Source organism: Panthera onca, chromosome D4 (assembly GCF_046562875.1).
Source record: "Panthera onca isolate mPanOnc1 chromosome D4, mPanOnc1 haplotype 2, whole genome shotgun sequence".
In the NCBI taxonomy this organism is placed as follows: Eukaryota; Metazoa; Chordata; class Mammalia; order Carnivora; family Felidae; genus Panthera; species Panthera onca.
In genome coordinates, this window is record NC_138351.1 from 8,781,480 (window position 1) to 8,800,954 (window position 19,475).

A 19,475-nucleotide genomic window follows, 5' to 3' on the forward strand; every position below is an offset into this window, starting at 1 on the left:
ATGTGTCCTAAAAATTTGGAAAGAATCGATACGTGAAATATTAAAAAAAGAAAACAATCACAATTAATGGGCAAATGGAATTAGAATTAGCTAGATGGCAGTTTTGTTGGTTACACTCTCGGTTTGCCTGTGTGGGTAATTTAAACCGGAGAGAGAATCTGCGGATGACGGCTTCTGTGATCAAATGCTCTTCAGTGTCCCAGATGTGAAACCACAATGTCACGTTTGTGTAGCAGCGTGTTCTGCCATTATCTAGTCACCTTTAATCATGGATTTATGAATTGAATTTATTTGTAAAATTTGGTATATGCAGAAAGACATAAATGAGAGGTTATTTAGATAAATAAAAGTTACTAATGGAATCAAGTTGTCTAGAACTCTGTTATTTTGACAAATAGATTGTCATACTGATATTTTTAGAATGAGATTTTCAGTGTACTGATGTCAAAATCGTATTTTCCATTTCAGTTCAGTGTCACATATTCAGCATTATGTGCCTGTCATCCATTATGAAATGTACAGTTTGACAGTATTTGAGGCTATTGTAGCTGTATTGGAATACTTCAAAAATGGTACAAAATATATAATATAATATAATATAACATAATATAATATAATATAGTATAGTATGAGGTATTTTTAACATTTTTAAGTTAAGGAAGCAGGAACTGCTGTGGAATATTAAACAAACAAACAAAAACTACCTTTCTCTGTTTGAACTTCTATAATTATATGCATAATATTTATTTCTAATCCTACTTTCCATCCTTAAAGGCTGGTTAAATGATTATACTTGCAGATATACCCAGGTGTTCGGGTCTGAAGGGAGTCCGATGTGCCCACATTTTAGCAACCTGTAGGCCAGCGTTTCTTGAACTTGAGCGCCTGGTATATCTGCCATTAAAAATATAAATAAATAAAAAGTTAAAGAGGCTAAATTTAGTATTATCACTTGTCTGTACTGCCATCATGTTTACGAAAACACGTAGGAGCTCTAAAAGATTTTGAAGAGCAGGTCTACTGTCTTACCCACCGCACACCCCACCCCCAACTTTTTTATGTTGGCAAAATGTAAACCTATGTAAAAATAGACTAGTTTGATGAACTAATGAAATGAATTCCCATTATCCATTACCCTGCTTTAATAGTTAACAGTTCCTGGTGAATCTTGTCTCAACTGTACCTACCTCTTCACACCCCCCTACCCCGTCAGTTTCCCTTGCTGACCTCTTCACTCCCCCCTACCCCCTCAGTTTCCCTTACCTACCTCTTCACTCCCCCCTACCCCATCACTGTTTCCCTTACTTACCTCTTCATTCCCCCCTACCCCGTCAGTTTCCCTTACTGACCTCTTCACTCCCCCCTACCCCGTCAGTTTCCCTTACTGACCTCTTCACTCCCCCTTACCCCATCACTGTTTCCCTTACTTACCTCTTCATTCCCCCTACCCCATCAGTTTCCCTTACTGACCTCTTCACTCCCCCCTACCCCGTCAGTTTCCCTTACTGACCTCTTCACTCCGCCCTACCCCATCACTGTTTCCCTTACTTACCTCTTCATTTCCCCCTACCCGGTCAGTTTCCCTTACTTACCTCTTCATTCCCCCCTACCCCGTCAGTTTCCCTTACCTACCTCTTCACTCCCCCCACCCCATCACTGTTTCCCTTACTTACCTCTTCATTCCCCCCTACCCCGTCACTGTTTCCCTTACTTACCTCTTCATTCCCCCCTACCCCGTCACTGTTTCCCTTACTTACCTCTTCATTTCCCCCTACCCAGTTTCCCTTACTGACCTCTTCATTCCCCCCTACCCCGTCAGTTTCCCTTACCTACCTCTTCACTCCCCCCTACCCCATCACTGTTTCCCTTACTTACCTCTTCACTCCCCCCTACCCCATCACTGTTTCCCTTACTTACCTCTTCATTCCCCCCTACCCCGTCAGTTTCCCTTACTGACCTCTTCACTCCCCCCTACCCCGTCAGTTTCCCTTACTGACCTCTTCACTCCCCCCTACCCCATCACTGTTTCCCTTACTTACCTCTTCATTCCCCCCTACCCCATCAGTTTCCCTTACTTACCTCTTCACTCCCCCCTACCCCGTCAGTTTCCCTTGCTGACCTCTTCACTCCCCCCTACCCCCTCAGTTTCCCTTACCTACCTCTTCACTCCCCCCTACCCCGTCAGTTTCCCTTACCTACCTCTTCACTCCCCCCTACCCCATCACTGTTTCCCTTACTTACCTCTTCATTCCCCCCTACCCCGTCAGTTTCCCTTACTTACCTCTTCACTCCCCCCTACCCTGTCACGGTTTCCTTTACCTACCTCTTCACTCCCCCCTACCCTGTCATTGTTTCCCTTACCTACCTCTTCACTCCCCCCTACCCTGTCACTGTTTCCCTTACTTACCTCTTTACTCCCCCCTACCCTGTCAGTTTCCCTTACCTACCTCTTCACTCCCCCCTACCCCGTCAGTTTCCCTTACTTACCTCTTCACTCCCCCCTACCCCGTCACGGTTTCCTTTACCTACCTCTTCACTCCCCCCTACCCCGTCACTGTTTCCCTTACCTACCTCTTCACTCCCCTCTACCCCATCACTGTTTCCCTTACTTGCGTCTTCGCTCCCCCTGACCCTGTCACTGTTTCCCTCACTTGTTACCTGTGGAAGGAGAACCAGTGTGGAAAGAGACTGATGCTTAGTGCTCAGATTACCAGTCTCTTCCTCTGCTCTGCCATGTTGTGTCACCCCCGCCTGCCCCTGGTCCCGTGGATGGAGGGATGGAGGGATGCACAAATAATCACAAAGAGAATAAAGGGGACTTTCTAGACAAATGTCACTTAAAATTCTAAAAAGTGACCTTTCATATTTATGGTCTCAGATTTTGAGTTGGAATTAAATCTAAAGCTTCCGGTTTAGTACAGGCTCCACAAAGACACTTTGCTAGTGTTCTGTTTTTTTTTTTTTTAAATTAATTAATTAATTTAATTTTTTTATATGAAATTTATTGTCAAATTGGTTTCCATACAACACCCAGTGCTCATCCCAACAGGTGCCCTCCTCAATACCCATTACCCACCCTCCCTTCCCTCCGACCCCCCATTAACCCTCAGTTTGTTCTCAGTTTTTAAGAGTCTCTTATGCTTTGGCTCTCTTCCACTCTAACCTCTTTTTTTTTTTTTTCCTTCCCCTCCCCCATGGTCCTCTGTTAAGTTTCTCAGGATCCACATAAGAGTGAAAACATATGGTATCTGTCTTTCTCTGTATGGCTTATTTCACTTAGCCTAACACTCTCCAGTTCCATCCACGTTGCTACAAAAGGCCATATTTCATTCTTTCTCATTGCCATGTAGTACTCCATTGTGTATATAAACCACAATTTCTTTATCCATTCATCAGTTGATGGACATTTAGGCTCTTTCCATAATTTGGCTATTGTTGAGAGTGCTGCTATAAACATTGGGGTACAAGCACCCCTATGCATCAGTACTCCTATATCCCTTGGGTAAATTCCTAGCAGTGCTACTGCTGGGTAATAGGGTAGGTCTATTTTTAATTTTTTGAGGAACCTCCACACTGTTTTCCAGAGCAGCTGCACCAGTTTGCATTCCCACCAACAGTGCAAGAAGGTTCCCGTTTCTCCACATCCTCGCCAGCATCTATAGTCTCCTGATTTGTTCATTTTGGCCACTCTGACTGGCATGAGGTGATATGAGTGTGGTTTTGATTTGTATTTCCCTGATGAGCGACGTTGAGCATCTTCTCATGTGCCTGTTGGCCATCTGGATGTCCTCTTTAGAGAAGTGTCTATTCATGTCTTCTGCCCATTTCTTCACTGGATTATTTGTTTTTTGGGTGTGGAGTTTAGTGAGCTCTTTATAGGTTTTGGATACTAGCCCTTTGTCTGATATGTCATTTGCAAATATCTTTTCCCATTCCATGGGTTGCCTTTTAGTTTTGTTGATTGTTTCCTTTGCTGTGCGGAATTTTGCTAGTGTTCTGTGAGAGAGTAACATTTATCCCTTTATGAAGATGGTTTGTTTCTATTTAAGTTTTCTAACGGTATTTTGTGTATCTGCTATCACAAAAAAAGTGTGAAATATGTATCTTTGATGTTTTTGGCATTTACAATGTGATGTAACTGAAACTGTCCCTCGGATTTATAGAATGTATTTTAAGGTACCTTTTTTAGTATGCCCGATTAGGCATTTCAGAAATTGATTGATCCAGTATTGTACCTTTTTTTTTTTTTTCGGTTGGCTTAATACCTTCTTTCAAATTTTTGAATGTATAAATGTGAGTAGCAATAGGTACAAAGTGAACGTGGTTTTTAAGAAGTTTTAAAATATGTTTTGGATTTCTAGTCAGATGTTTGTATCACATTCCTTTTATAAATTTTAATATTAAAAAACTGCTGGGGTGCCTGGGTGGCTCAGTCAGTTAAACAGTTAAACATCTGACTTCGGCTCAGGTCATGATCTCCTGGTTTGTGAGTTCGAACCCTGCGTAGGGCCTGCTTCGGATTCTGTGTCTCTCTGTCTCTGCCACTCCCCCACTTGTGCTCTGTCTCTCTCTCAAAAATGAATACAATAAAAATATTTAGGGGCGCCAGGGTGGCTCAGTCGGTTGAACGTCCGACTCTGGTCCAGGTCATGATCTCACAGTTTGTGGGTTTGAGCCCTGCGTTGGGCTCTGTGCTGAATGCTTGCTCGGAGCCTGGAGCCTCCTTCAGATTCTGTGTCTCCTTCTCTCTCTGCCCTTCCCCTGCTTGTGCTCTGTCTCATTCTCTCAAAAATAAATGTAAAAAAATTTTTTTTAAATACTTAAAAAATGAAAAAAAACTGCTTCCTTTGTATATTGATATCCTTTTGACTTTGGCAAAGAAATTATAGAAATCATATAAAAATGTATCTTGGATGGGGCGCCTGGGTGGCTTGGTCGGTTAAGCGTCTGACTTCGGCTCAGGTCATGATCTCACGGTCCGTGAGTCTGAGCCCCGTGTCGGGCCCTGGGCTGACAGCTCAGAGCCTGGAGCCTGCTTCAGATTCTGTGTCTCCCTCTCTCTCTGACCCTCCCCTGTTCATGCTCTGTCTCTCTCTGTCTCAAAAATAAATAAACGTTAAAAAATATTTAAAAAAAATGTATTTTGGTTAATCTGTCAGCAAGAAGGAGCAATAATGTGATCTTTAATGGCTGTCATTGCGATTTCTTTTTATAATTGGTAAAATATGACACTGAAAAGAATTATAACCTGTAATTCATTGGTGACCTACCCTGATTATGTGATTTATCAGAGAAGCTACAATTTTTTGACAAAAAGTTTATGAAATTTAAAATTCAGGATTCAATAAATAGCCAACATTTATGAAGGATCTTTGGTTTTTTTTTGAAGGTGGGTATAGGGAGATGAATCAAATATGATAGCGTATTACAAATTGTAGAAAACTGCTGCGTGCAAAAACGAGGCTTAATTCCATGGATGAGTATGTTATTCTCTATAGTTACATACTCCTATGGTTGCTTTTAAGTATGCCACACTTTCTAATTATTGTGGCTTTGTGATTTTAAAGACATGAGAAACCAGTAAGTACCAGAAGGCTCTTTCCAACAACACTTCTGCTATGGGATATCCATTCTCCTTTAAAAAATTTTTATTCCTTATTTTGCCCCATTGCATTTTAGTTAATAGTGCCTGACAGGATCCTAAGTGTTAATGTAGCCAGTTTAGAACTTGGATTCCTTCAGAGCAGATTTGTCCAGTATGGTTTAAATACTCTTGACTAGCAGCTGACCAACTCTTAAGTAACTGCTTTAAAAATGTACACATCTGTCCACATATACCGAACAGTAGAACTCCTGAGTAGAATCTGGCTTTAATAACCTCATTAAATTAAATACCCTGTGTGTGTGTGTGTGTGTGTGTGTGTGTGTGTGTGTGTGTGTGTGTGTTTTAAGGTTTTGTTCTTCTTGGGAAAAGTCCATTTTTGTTACTTTCAGAAACATTTTCGTAGATTAGGTCCTGCAGCTTTAGAATTAAGTTAAATTTTTCTTATCCTAAATGAGAATCCAAAGTGTTCAAATTCCTTCATTGTAAACGTGAGTCTTCAACTCCTCACTTGGCTTTTACATCATAAATGTTATTGATATCACTGCATCTTTAAGAACGTTTTCTGAGTTGTTGCACGCATGCCCTCTTAAGAATTAAAGATGGATCAAGGAAAATGATGTTATTGAACATAAAACTTTCATATGTTTCTTTTTTCCACGTGTGAAATGAGTCCCCGTTTCTTTCTGCAGATTTTCTTTCACGTGCTCTCTTTCTAACACACTCTTGTCTCATCCTTTCTGCCCCTTTCCTCCCATTTGTTGTGTTCTGCTCTGCTTGGCTTTACATTTAGGCTGTTGCAGTTCTAAACCTTCTTAGCCAAGCCTTTATCTTCCTGCCTTGGTCTCTGTTCTTCCGTCAGATGCTGGCCTTCCCACCTCCTGGCCTGCATCAGCTCTCCTTTATTATTGGATTCTTTGTCTTTCTTTTTTGGATAGTGTTCTGCATTCCTCTGTTTGTTGTTTCTTGGTACTTTAGAAAAAATACTTAAATTCCTTTACTCTGCTTCCCAGAGTGTGTAATGAGAAGAAGAAATAGAAACAACTCTTGAAGGACAGGTATACAAGGCTCTTTAAAAAAGAATATGGTAGTGCAGCTGACACTATTTTAAAAAGCGTTCCCAGTTCAGAGTAGTTAGATAGAAGGAATAAATATTGCGATGGCTATAGGGAAGATGTTGCCTGACTTTAACAAAAAAAATCTGTTTTTAACTTAAAGAGGTTGTAGGCAGTATTTGTATAGCCAAAATATCCTTAGAAAATGTTAGAAATATTTTTATAGTTAAGACGATTATTGTAAAGTTATATTATTTGTATTTATCTTTATGGTCTTTGGTATTTTATGGTAAACCAGCTTCATCTATTTGTCTCCGAATACTTTATGAAAAAGGCCTATCAAATATAAGTAAATAAAAGTCAAAAAATTTCTTCTTTTCAAGTAGCTAGAAGTCCTCTCTTACCTGCTGCCCACTTCTCAAATTCCTTTTTACACAATTTGTTAGCAGTGTTTTATTGATAGACTTTTTTCTTCTCATTTACATTCAAGTAATGCCATCTATTTGTAGTGAAATTCTGTGAATAACTTATTTGTTAATCTTTAAAGTTCTAGAATATGCCTGCGATAGGTTTAGAATTAATATAAAGTCATTACTGAGCAAAGGAGTGAAAAAAATTCTCTGTTTTTATAATAAAATGAAATTTGGAACTTCTTCATTTTCTCTATTTTTTTTGTTATTTTCATTTTTTTTGTGGCCCTGGGGATGTGGGGAGAATGCTGTTTAGTTTTTTGCTAACTTAAGTACTTTTGGATTCCTAGGTTTAGTTTGTTTTTCCATTAATGGAATTTATATAAGTACGAGATACTTTTAAATCAAAGTTGAAGGTACTTAGTACTGCTTTTTTATCCCCCCTGAAACTTTCTCTGTTCATTTATGTCCATTATAACCTTTTAGGGGACTATATGGAAATAAAAGCTTGGGGATAGTAGGTGGTATAATTGAAATGTAGACCATAATCTGTTCTTTGTTTGTTTTACCAAATTAGTTAGGGATTCTGAGGATACATTTTGAATATTTGTGTATGTTTAGCGTTTTGTTCCTTTGTGAGAAATCTCTCAGTGTGACTTGTTTTTAGTAGGATGTGTCTTGAATTGTGGGCCGGTCACTCTTGAAAAGTGTTAAGCCCTTTAAGCACACTGGTCAGACTCCGAGAGGGAAGCCTACAGGTTTATCAGCACTCCTTAGCCTGACAGCACAGCATACCCTTCTACGTTGCACAGCAACAGCCTCCTAGCAACCATAATAGACTGAATTTCTAAGAGTGACCAGGCCGGATGTAATAATAAAGCGAGAGGTGCAAACAGTTGTCATGGTTTTCTTTTCACAGTGAGCTAGTCCGATTCAGGGAAGCCTACCCTTTCAAACCTGGGCAAACTTCATATAAAACCGCTACCGTTTGTGCCCAGGCCTTCTGACACTAAAGGAGTAAGACTGCTACCAAATTCAGAACGATACTGGTTAAAGAAACAGGATGCTCAAAATAAAAAGAGGAAAGGATTATCACGTAACGAAGTTTCCAGGGAATTATGTTCTCGAAGACTCTTTAACCATAAACTTAAAATGGAGCTGTGGTAAAACAGCTACAACGAATATGCTTTTTAAAAATCAGAATCAGAGTTGTGTTTTCTGTCTTTGAGATCTGCTGTATTAATTTTTGTAGCCAGCTCTCGGAGTTTTGTTTGTAGTTTAAGTGCACGTGCACATAAACCTGATGCTCGTGAGAACTGAAAATTTACCTTATAAAGACGCCATTTGAACTATACATAAACAGTGTTTTTTGAAATTGTGAATTAATAGCTGACGGAGCAGAGGATTTACCGAAGAAGAATGAAGTGGCAACATGTACAGTCCCCCACAGTGACGGGAAAAGTGTCTGTGATATTCCTGAAGGCGTAATACTGTGCTATAACTTTGTCAGCATTTCTCCTGTGTATTCTTGAGTGTGCATTTGCTTATGTAGCCATGAAAAAGAGATTAATTCAGATGCGTTCATAGCCTGGAACAGGATGCCTCCATCAAAAGAAACAGATCCTCATACAGCTTGCTGGAGTTGGGACTGGGGCCACACAGCCTTTGACAGCAAGAAGCTGTAAATATACACACACGCTAATACCCTTGATTTGTTCATCTTTTGTGGCAGCGTTTGGAAAAGATTGTTAAAGTGGCAGTTAGAGTAAAGACTGGCAATTACAGTAAAGAGCAGAAATTAGGTATTTGTGACCTATTATATTTCATTAAAAGACTTCCTTATTAAAATGGCACCGCTTACTCTCATTACTTGACAGCTGCCCTAAACAGATGAGAAAATACACGGCTTCAGCTAAAGGTAGAATCAACCTCTTAAGCGAGCGCATGGCGTGGAACCAAGCACGTCGTACACCAACTATTTCTTTTTTAAACAGTAAATTTGCTTTAGGTAGAGATGTTTATCAGTGGTTGAGTGTGGCGTGCTCTTTTGCATTTCTATAATAGTTTACCCGCATTGGCATTTTCCCATCAGGATATTTTAATGCCCCCACCTGACGTCGCACTAGCTTCCCAGTAGAGAGGATCTTCTTGTGAGGCATCAGAGATCCAGGGATCAGCTTGGAGGCTTTTTTCTGCTAACCGATGAATTATTATTCCAATCCAGTGTAAATACTACCTTTAGCAGGCAGAACCAAACTTTTGGAAGTTTTAGCACACGAATATTAATTTCTGAAATGCTACAAAAACTTTTTTAGTTTATGTTTATTTTTGAGAGAGAGAGAGAGAGAGAGAGAGACAGAGCACGAGTGGGGAGGGGCAGAGAGAGAGAGGGAGGCAGAATCCGAAGCAGGCTCCAGGCTCCGAGCTGTCAGTATAGAGCCCAACATGGGGTTGGAACCCACGAACTGTGAGATCGTGACCTGAGCCGAAGTTGGACGCTTACGCAGCTTGAGCCACCTGGGCGCCCCTAATTTCTGAAATAGTTTTAATATTTTTACCCCTTAGTAAGCCAGTAGAGTCCCAGTGAGTTTAACACTAGAATTTAGGCATTACTTTCACAAGATGGAATTGTTTGTTTTTCTAGAGAAAACAATCACGATGTGGCCGTGGTTACCTTCCATGATATTTCTGAAGTTTTACTGCCACTTGACATTGTGGCATCCGTATTTTGCATAACGACCGCATAGCACTTTCTAGAACCGTCCTCTCAGTGATTCTGAATTGTAGTTGAGCCTGCTACACCATCTGACCATTTGTAACTGTGTCCCTGTCTTTTGCATGGTGAAGCCTGCTGATGCCCTGTAGTTCCGTCTCTTGAGTGTGAGCTCACAGCTCACTCTTGAGGACACAAACACAGGTTCGTTGTGAAGCTGGCTTGTGGGAAGATCACCTGCCCCAGCTAATCTTGAATATGGAAGTTTGTGAGGACCGTCACAATATTAGGAGAAGGCTGTCGGAGTGCTTGCACGGAACTGTAAGATTTCCACAAAGACCCAAACTGTACCACGTGAGACAATCACATGCCTATTCTACACACACAAATATCCATGACTCCTTGCGTCCCTACCTTACAAAATGTAAATACCTGATGCGTATCGTGTGAGGACCGTCAGCTTGCAAAATTGTTAGGCAGAGGCGTGAGTCCTAGTCTTTTGGGTAGAAGAGACCTGAGTTCAAGTTCCCGTTTAGTCATTTGATAGGTAATTATCCTTAAACTTATCCCTTCACTACTTTGATCTCATATTTTTTAATGTAAGTATGGAGATATTGCCTATTCAGTTGGGTTGTAATGAAAAAGCGGAAGACAAAATGAGCTAAGTTAGCACGACAACCTGGAATTCGCAATCCCAGTGTGGATGGTCAGTAGCTCAGTCTCTGGTAGGGTATGAGGAAGGTTTTGCAGAAGAGGGTGGCTGCTGAAAATAGTAACATGGAACTGGATATAATTAGAAACAAAATTGTTTTCAAGGAGAGCTATGATGCGCTGTGTATTTTGCTAAGTCATTTCCAGTATTGGTCAGTAGAGAGGGTTTTTTAAAACTTTTATGGAGCGACCCCTTTTCACAGAGTCAGATCTGGGGACGTGACCTTTAAAGGTGGCAAGAGCAGCAACTGATAGGAACAGTATGTCCGTCCGGACAGATGAAATACTTATTCCCCGCACAAAAGGTAGAATTTAAAGAATAGAGCACGTTTCTTTATCTTGGTAAATATGTACAGCGATCGTTACATCCTGTAAACATTTAAGCCTCTCTTCAAGTTCTTCTTGCGTGTAAAGAACTGTAAGAGCACACACAAGTGCCCAAGCTTGTGTTAACACTTGACGTTGTTGATCTAGGAGACCTGAAAATGAGTATCAGCTTCTGTTGAGAAGTAAGGCAACAGTGGAGTCCCATAAACACCCGATTACTCCTTTTTGGTCTAGCCCTAAAAAATGTTCAACGTGCTCCCCATTGATTTGTAAAATCGAGTTTAAGTTTTCACGTATACTGTTGTTGCTAAAGAGACTGTAAGGCATTTAATATAATGAGAAGATAGTATTTTCAGAAGAATAGAAGTGGCTTTGAAATATAATGGTTTGAAGTAGCTAGTGGGATTAAACTGGTTTAGGCAATGGCTATCCTATTTCAATTCTTTGAAGAAGGTAATTTCAGCCTTAGCTTAAGGAGAGGAGGCGGAACAGAACGTGCTTAATGCTTAATGTTGCCTTGATATTTTAAGAGGGAGAATACTGAGCGACTGTGATACTTAGAGGCAGGGGAAAATAGCACTTAAGGGTACATAGCTACAGTCTTTTTTAATTTTATTTTTTTTAAACGTTTACTTATTATCGAGAGACAGACACAGAGTGTGAGCACGGGAGGGGCCGAGAGTTGCAGAGACACAGAATCTGAAGCAGGCTGTCGGCACGGAGCCCGATGCGGGCTCAAACCCATGAACCGTGAGATCATGACCTGAGCTGAAGTTGGACACTTAACCGACTGAGGCATCCAGGCATCCCTACACAGCTACAGTCTTTTAGACAAAACCACCAGCTGTTACTGGTAGTTTGGTGATTTTATTTTTTTTATTTTTTTTTTTTTTAATTTTTTTTTTCAACGTTTTTTATTTTTATTTTTGGGACAGAGAGAGACAGAGCATGAACGGGGGAGGGACAGAGAGAGAGGGAGACACAGAATCGGAAACAGGCTCCAGGCTCCGAGCCATCAGCCCAGAGCCTGACGCGGGGCTCGAACTCACGGACCGCGAGATCGTGACCTGGCTGAAGTCGGACGCTTAACCGACTGCGCCACCCAGGCGCCCCTTTTTTTTTTTTTTTTTTTTTAAATTTTTTTTTTTTCAACGTTTTTTATTTTTATTTTTGGGACAGAGAGAGACAGAGCATGAACGGGGGAGGGACAGAGAGAGAGGGAGACACAGAATCGGAAACAGGCTCCAGGCTCCGAGCCATCAGCCCAGAGCCTGACGTGGTGATTTTAAAACAATGAATTTTTTTTTTCCTGAGCATGATTTATGTGCTTATATTGTTTTTTCTTTTGTTTTTTTTTTTAAGTTCTATTTCTTTTCAGAGACAGAGCAGAGAAGGGGCAGAGAGGGGGAGAGAGAATCCCGAGCAAGCTCCATGCTGTCAGTGCAGAGCCTGACACAAGGCTCGAACTCATGAGCCATGAGATCATCTTCAGGTTTTAAATTTCAGAGCCAAAGGAGATACAATTCTGTTCTGACAGAAGCCGGTTTTTTGACATCCACGAATATGTAACTCTGACTTATCTTGTACATAAGGTACAATTGTCCACTTGTAAAAATGTAGAACATAATTGTACCTTTTATGTTTAATTGAATATTATGTCCAGCTCAGTGAAGATTCATACATTAGCTTCATAAATACTCTCTTTGCATAGAAGTTTTTCTCCTACAAATGACGACGTTTTCACTTGCTCTTTTTCATGTTATCTTTTTTTCCCCTTGATATTCTTACTGCTTTGAGTTGTTGAATTGGGGAGCTATAGTATGTGTACGTACACATTTATATACATGTGTATGTAAATATACACACATAGGTATGGAATAACATACACTTGCTTTTCAGTACAGTCTCAAGTTAGAATTACTCATGTGGAGATAATTGCTAGGTGAGAAAAACTAAACTGCAAGACTAGTCTAAACTCTCACTACTGGTAAGGTCTTTTCACATGAACGTGTTTTATGCAAACTGTATACTGTACATAAATGCTGCTCTACATGTGAACAGAGGACGCCTAGGGTCACCAACCCCAGGAGGTCCTTCCTCTTAAAACCATGTGGATGTGAGGCTGCATTTTCTTAATATACTCAACCCAGACAGCAGATTGAGTAGAGAAGTCTATGTGAGAAGCCAATCGTCTTCTTGTTTAGTTTTTTAGTTTTTTATTTTAATGTTTTTATTTTTCAGAGAGAGAGAGAAAGAGAGAGTGTAAGCAGGGGAGGGGCAGAGATGGTGGGGGGTGGGAGACGACAGAGGACCTGAAGCGGGCTCCATGTTGACAGCAGAGAGCCTGAGGCAGGGCTCAAACTCACAAACCATGAGATCATGACCTGACCCGCAGTCAGAGAGGTGCCCTGGGAAGCCAGTTGTCTTCTATTGAGCAAGACGTTAAAAGAAATTTATAAAAACAGAAAACAGGGGCGCCTGAGTGGCTCAGTCGGTTGAGCGTCCGACTTCAGCTCAGGTCACGATCTCACGGTTCGTGAGTTCGAGCCCCGCATCAGGCTCTGGGCTGACGGCTCAGAGCCTGGAGCCTGCTTCCGATTCTGTGTCTCCCTCTGTCTCTGCCCCTCCCCCATTCATGCTCTGTCTCTCTCTGTCTCAAAAATAAACATTAAAAAAAAATTAAAAAAAAAAAACCAGAAAACAATGCCACTGTTCTCATTAATGCATTAATGTTTTTTTTCTTTGGGAAAATTTAGGTATACTTCATAAACATATGTTTATGTTAAGATGTAATGGTTTTATTGTCATTTTCAAATTAATACTGCTTTTCTACTTTATTTTCTAATATACTGACTGGATAGACATAGCTGGTGACGTACCAAAGCTTATTATTACTAGCTGGAGAGAGTCAACATTGCCCATCTCCTCTTAACTCCGCATTCCACATTCAGATGTTACATTGCTAGCTTGAAATGAGTCATGTTGGGAGTATTTACACTATGGAAATGAGCAAAAGCTACAAATCTGGCTCTTTTGAGGGGTCGGAAGGGGAGCTGACAGACATTTATTGGTGCCCCACCAGACAGAACACACAGAAACAAAAGTTCTTTGGGGGTCTCAAAAAAAAATTTAAGATCTAAGTGGGTTCCAGGACCAAAAAATCTGCTTACTATAAAAGAACTGGTTTTAATTACTTTACTTTGCAAGTTAACACCAACGTCCATGCTAATGTGTGATCAAAGCAGATTTTTAGCCAGGTGCTCTGCCTTTGGAGGCACTTTACCCGTCTCTCCTGTGCTGCCTTCCAACGAGAATAACTCCATGAAGTGATTTGAAGTCTATAAAGAGCCCTGTCCTTTGTGGTTCCCCCCATGACGAGCACACAGCTTAGTTACCTGTGGACTGATTCGAGACCATCAGTAAGTACTATGGTGACTCAGAAAAATGGAGACAAGGTTCCGGTCTGGAATAATTTTAGAGAAGTCTTCCGGAAGGAGGGTAGACATGAGATGGATCTTGAAGGGTGTATGGGTGTATTGCCGTGAGGAAGGAGTTAAGCACGTGCTAGAGGTAGAGGCAGATTATCTTGGTGTGAAGAATTTCTTGGGAAATAACGAAGCAGATAGAGTGGAATGGAAAATCGGGCGAAGGATTTGGAACTTAACCGGACAGGGCGTAACCAACCAGCGTTTACTTTTACCGTGGCTCAAACGTGAAGGTGAAAATGGTGCTTTAGGGAGATTAATCTGTCAGATGTGTGTGGATGAGCAGGGAGTGAGTCAAGCAAGGTAAACTTCTCTTGATCATCTGAAAGGAAGTAGATAGAGTGAAGAACCTGGCCTTTTAATTCCGAAAGACGTTGGTTAGAATCCTGCTGCTGCTCTGTGACTTTCAATTCATGGATAAAAATGTAAAACTATGCAGATGTAATAGCCAGTGGGGTTGTAAGTAACAGGAAGAGCGTGGACGAGTTGAGTATCGATTAGATGCCAGTATGGTGCCAGGACTTTCAGTGAGAGATACTGTTTATGCTCCTTTTACTGTTACCACCTCCGCACTACTGGCATAATAATCCTTGTTTGATGCGTTATAATGAAGATTGGAGCTGGAGACCCGTTATTGGAAATGAGATGTGGAAACAGGCCCAGCCCTAACCCTTATGGGTATAAGAATACAAATGGAAGCTCACTCATTGTGTTTCTACATACTTAAATGCGGCGGATCTGCTGTTAGGTAAAATATGCTCTTACCTCATAATTTGACCGGTACAACTTTATAAGGTGACGGATGACTATTTAGAATTCTCAGTTTTTTGGGGTGCTTGGGAGGCTCAGTCAGTTAAGCGTCTGACTTCGGCTCAGGTCATGACCTCACGGTTCAAGAGTTCGAGCCCTGCATCCCACTCTGTGCTGGCAGCTCGGAACTTGGAGCCTGCTTTGGATTCTGTGTCTCCCTCCCTCGCTGCCCCTTCCCTGCTTGCACTCTGTCTCTGTCTCTCTCTGTCTCAAAGATAAGTAAACATTAAAAATTAAAAAAAGAATTCTCAGGGGTGCCTGGATGGCTTAGTCGGTTAAGTGTTCGACTTCAGCTCAGGTCATGATCTCGCGGTTTGTGAGTTCGAGCCCCGTGTCGGGCTCTGTGCTGACAGCTCGGAGCCTGGAGCCTGCTTCGGATTCTATGTCTCTCTCTTGCTCTCTGCCCTTCCCCCACTCATGCTCTGTCTCTATCTCAAAAATAAACATTAAAAAATTAAAAAAAGAATTCTCAGATTTTTTGGTTTTGTTCTAGAATATAGTGGCAAAGGGAGGACTGGCCTTCTGTCACGTCGTCCCTGTCCTGCAGTCTGCCTCCTCCTCCCCATCTCCTAGGCTCTTGGCTGTAACATGTCCACGTGCCCTATTCCTTGCACGCTATGTATTGACTACCTCTTGGGTCTGGAGGTGGGTATGCCCGCCTCTCCATCTGCCCTGGGGCCGATAGTCCAGGGCTCTGCGAGGGGATCCGACTCCTGGAAATTTGCCAAGGCAGAGTCCAGAGGAGTCAGAGAGCATGGACCTGGGCTGGGCAGATTTCTCATTTTATGGGGAAGATCCCAGGGAAGTGGCCCCTTTTGCCTGGGCAGTTATCCAGCATGAATGAGATTAGCAGGATGTGCTTACTGATCAGTTGTGGGGTATGAGAAAATGAGAGTGTCAAAGCTGAAAGATCACTGGGTTGCAGGAGAGTTATAAAGCCACTGAGAAAGTTAGGACAGACGAGGAGGGCCCTGAGTAACTGTTTTGCTCACCGTTGTATCCCGTGGCACCAAATCAGCTTCTAGCACGTTACCAAGTGCATGGTTGCGACTCAGTAAGTGTTGAAGGGCAAGATGAAGATACTTGAAAAGCTGTGCCAGTGGCGTGAGAAGAAAGGCATTCTAGAATAAAGAAGGAAAATAAGTTCTTGCGGGGCCAGTGTAAGAGTTTTGAGGGAGGAAGCATTTTGCTGTGCTTGGCGTGGTAGTGTGCGAGCTAGTTGTGTGTGGGGACTGTGGACATCTAATACTGGTACGGGTGGGACCTAGTGTGGTTGCCACTCTTTCTTAAACGAATAATTGAATAATGTTAAATGAGAACAGCTTTTAAGAAACGAATTGGATTTTAAGTTTAGAATGACCCGTGGCAAACACAAATTTGCACCATCAGTGAAGCGTGATGGTGGTCAAGGAACCTGAGATAGTTCCAGAAATGAAGAGATTCTGCGCAGTGGTGTTCGTATCAGATGGGGTGGTGAAAGGTGTTCAAGCCGGACGTTATGCTTGTAACCCGTTTGGAGGAGGGTAGAGGACACTGATTAACTGTAGATTAGCCACCGAAAAAGTTAGGTATAAGGGAGGGTGGTTGGAGAAAAAAAAACTTGAAGGAGCTGGGAGGGTTATCTTAGAAACATCTAATTGTGGCTGTGTAACACTCCTAGTTCTTTTGTTCAAAGTTGTGTTTCCAAGTATGGTCTAGTCACTTAGTTGACGATAACTATCCGATACCTCAGGTCAGAAAATATTCTGTATTTCATAATGACGATAAAGTCACAGGAAAGTCTGATAATAGCGTTAAAATTGCCAAGTTCTTTTTGAGAACTCTGGTGTGTTAATTAGTGTAGATGATTGCACTTTGGCTGTATCTGACTCGTAATCGACTAAATACACAGCAAACACCTGTGATTATTTTAGTGATCCTTGTCTCGTTTAAGTAACCCCAAATATGTGTATTTAGACTGTTGCCTGTTCATATAGACTCAGCTGTGCCTGTTTTCTGTGTTATTTTTCTAAGTTTAATGGGCCCACATAAAAATTTATGGTAACTGTCACTTAAAGTCATCTTTACCCTCAAAGAAAAAAAGAAAACAAACAAAACTAGATCACCCCAGGTAGCTCTGATGCTGTTTATAGTGACTAAGTGATCAGATATATTCTGTACTAAGTTGATCTCTGATCCCATGGGTCAAATTTAGGGCAAAAAAAGCATGAACATATATAATAAGCAAATGCACTTAAGTACATGTTTGTATTGCTAAAATTTATTAGCAAATAAAAATCATTAGTATAAAAGCGATCTTGCTTGTTCTCTGCTGAACCGAAGATTTCTTTTTAAAATTTTCATAAGACTGAATAATCATCCATTTCTTATTAATTTTTGTAGCTTTCTGATCTGCTTATGTATTGTTTTTGCTTGTTTATTTTTAAGAAACAAATGTTTAATTATTATTACTAAAATTTTTTAAAAATGTTTTTAATGTTTATTTTTGAGAGGGAGACAAAGCGTGAGTGGCAGGCTGATGTCTCAAATTGTTTGGTCTCTTGTATTCACAATTTAGAAGAGCAGATTCTTTCAAAGAATCCTTCTCTCCATTATTTTTCCTCGCTTATATTTTCTTGATTATTAGAGTAATATGTTTATTCTTTGACAGAAGTTGTCTCTCCTTCCCTGTCAAGTCAAAAGAATTTCTTTTTCGACTACATAGGAAACCTAAACAGAGAGGCAGTCATGCAAAGAGATGCTTTGAAAATAATTCAGTTATATGGCAATTAATATTTATCCACAGATTCAGTAATATGAAACAACCACATAGCTTGTGTACGTCAAAGAGTTCATTTTTAATGTTAACCCGATTCTCTTTGCTTTTAATATCTTAGGCCACTTGGTCATTCTGGCATTTTATGGTAGAGAATACATTGAGTTTGGCTCATGGAAAGAATATGAGGTAATTGATCACATGTTCTCTATAAAGTATGAACTATAGGTACACAAAGCAGAGTATTGTAATGTATCTAATATATGGTCTCATGTACAAAATTTTTGGAGAGCTATTTTTATATATAAGATTTTGAGATAGGTTTTTTTCTCTCTTGATAGTTGGCAACGGTTAACATCGTGAGGAACTTTATTTTCTTTCACAGCTTGCATGTGTTTAAGACATGATAGTGTTAAACTCTTCTTCACATCGTTATGTGGTTAAAGTTATTTCGTATTTTAATTTTTTATTTTTGTAGTGAGCTCTGTGCCCAACATGGGGCTTGAACTCACGATCTCGAAATCAAGAGTTGCAGGCTCTACTGCCTGAGCCAGCCAGGTGCCCCTGGTTATAGTTATTTTTAAGTGTTTTGGATAGCTTAGCTTTCTGTGGGGCTCTGGAAACCACAGGAGAACCCCTCCCTCCCGCCTATCTCCCCAACATGCCCTAACTAGGATTAAAGGCATCCTGCACTGAAAATGTGTAAGACATTGTAAGAAAGACCATCAGAGCTCCTGTAATGTGAAATTCCGGGGGCTGCTCAGGGTGCTTTACGGAGAGCATAAATACGAGACTGTGGAGTTAGTCTTTTCCCACCTTTTGTACCCACGTGTCGCCCTGCGTGATGTCTGGGTGTGGCATTCCAAAATGACAGTCAGCTAAAATGCAACTGAATGCCACATGCATTTCTGTTGTTGTTTCACAGGTTGCCAAACGTGAAGCCCGTGTCACAGTAAATTCAAATTAAAGATAGTAAACTATAGCAGCTATTCTTACGAGATCCAGCCCGTGACATGGCGGCAGGTGGGTCAGTGGACGTGAACTATTCGGTAGAGTAATTGGTTAATGTGCTGCTGATGTCATAATTCTCCTACTCAATAATGGGCTGGTTATACCGGAAGGCACAGCAGTTTGGTGTGGGGACTTCTGCTTCCAGTACAACAGCACTTGAAAGAGAGGCCTTCCATTGGTGTTCAGAAAGGAGCAAGGAGCAGGGGTAGGGGTCAGGTGAGTGGGGGGGGGGGGGCACCAGAGGGATAGGCGTAGAGCTGTTCCTCATTGTTGGTCTTTGAGGTTACGTGTGCACCCAAGTTACTTCCTTACTTTTCCACATAGTTGAAACGCAATTGCCAGCCCATTCAGTATGATAAAACATTGCTATTTTAGCATTTCTTCAATATTCAGCTTCTGTGGGAAGATAATCACACAATCTACTGGTTAAGAGACTTAACCAAGATTCAAGAAAAATAAGCTGGAGCTCTATCCTTCATCTCAAACCTGTGCGTTTATAAAAGTTTTCCACAGGGTGCACCAGAAATTCTCCTATATACTTTCCAATATTTTACTTATGGATATAAGGCTGCAAGAAAGAGACACTGAATAGTTTT

At 41.0% G+C, this 19,475-nt stretch overlaps 1 protein-coding gene and 1 long non-coding RNA gene across 12 annotated transcripts in view; one reads left to right on the forward strand and one right to left on the reverse strand.

The window, feature by feature from the left end:
* Positions 1–19,475, forward strand: part of RFX3 (regulatory factor X3) — a 286,452-nt gene that overhangs the window by 20,680 nt on the left and 246,297 nt on the right. For 2 of the 10 annotated variants that reach the window (XM_060610160.3, XM_060610164.3), the window contains exon 1: positions 18,328–19,095. The exons of 7 other annotated variants lie outside the window; for them this stretch is intronic. The gene's annotated coding sequence lies outside the window, so the exon portion shown is untranslated. Of the gene's footprint in view, positions 1–13,550; positions 15,759–18,327; positions 19,096–19,475 lie in introns of those variants that run through there. One more of the 10 variants, XM_060610165.3, reaches the window with a different exon arrangement.
* LOC144613990 (uncharacterized) lies at positions 806–18,946 on the reverse strand. Of its 2 annotated transcripts, none has more exons than XR_013551507.2 (3): positions 18,865–18,946; positions 16,106–16,234; positions 806–894 (listed from the first exon to the last, which is right to left on the reverse strand). It is a non-coding gene; the product is annotated as an uncharacterized LOC144613990 (long non-coding RNA). The 2 variants fall into 2 exon arrangements; XR_013551506.2 differs by lacking the exon at positions 18,865–18,946 and adding an exon at positions 18,685–18,771.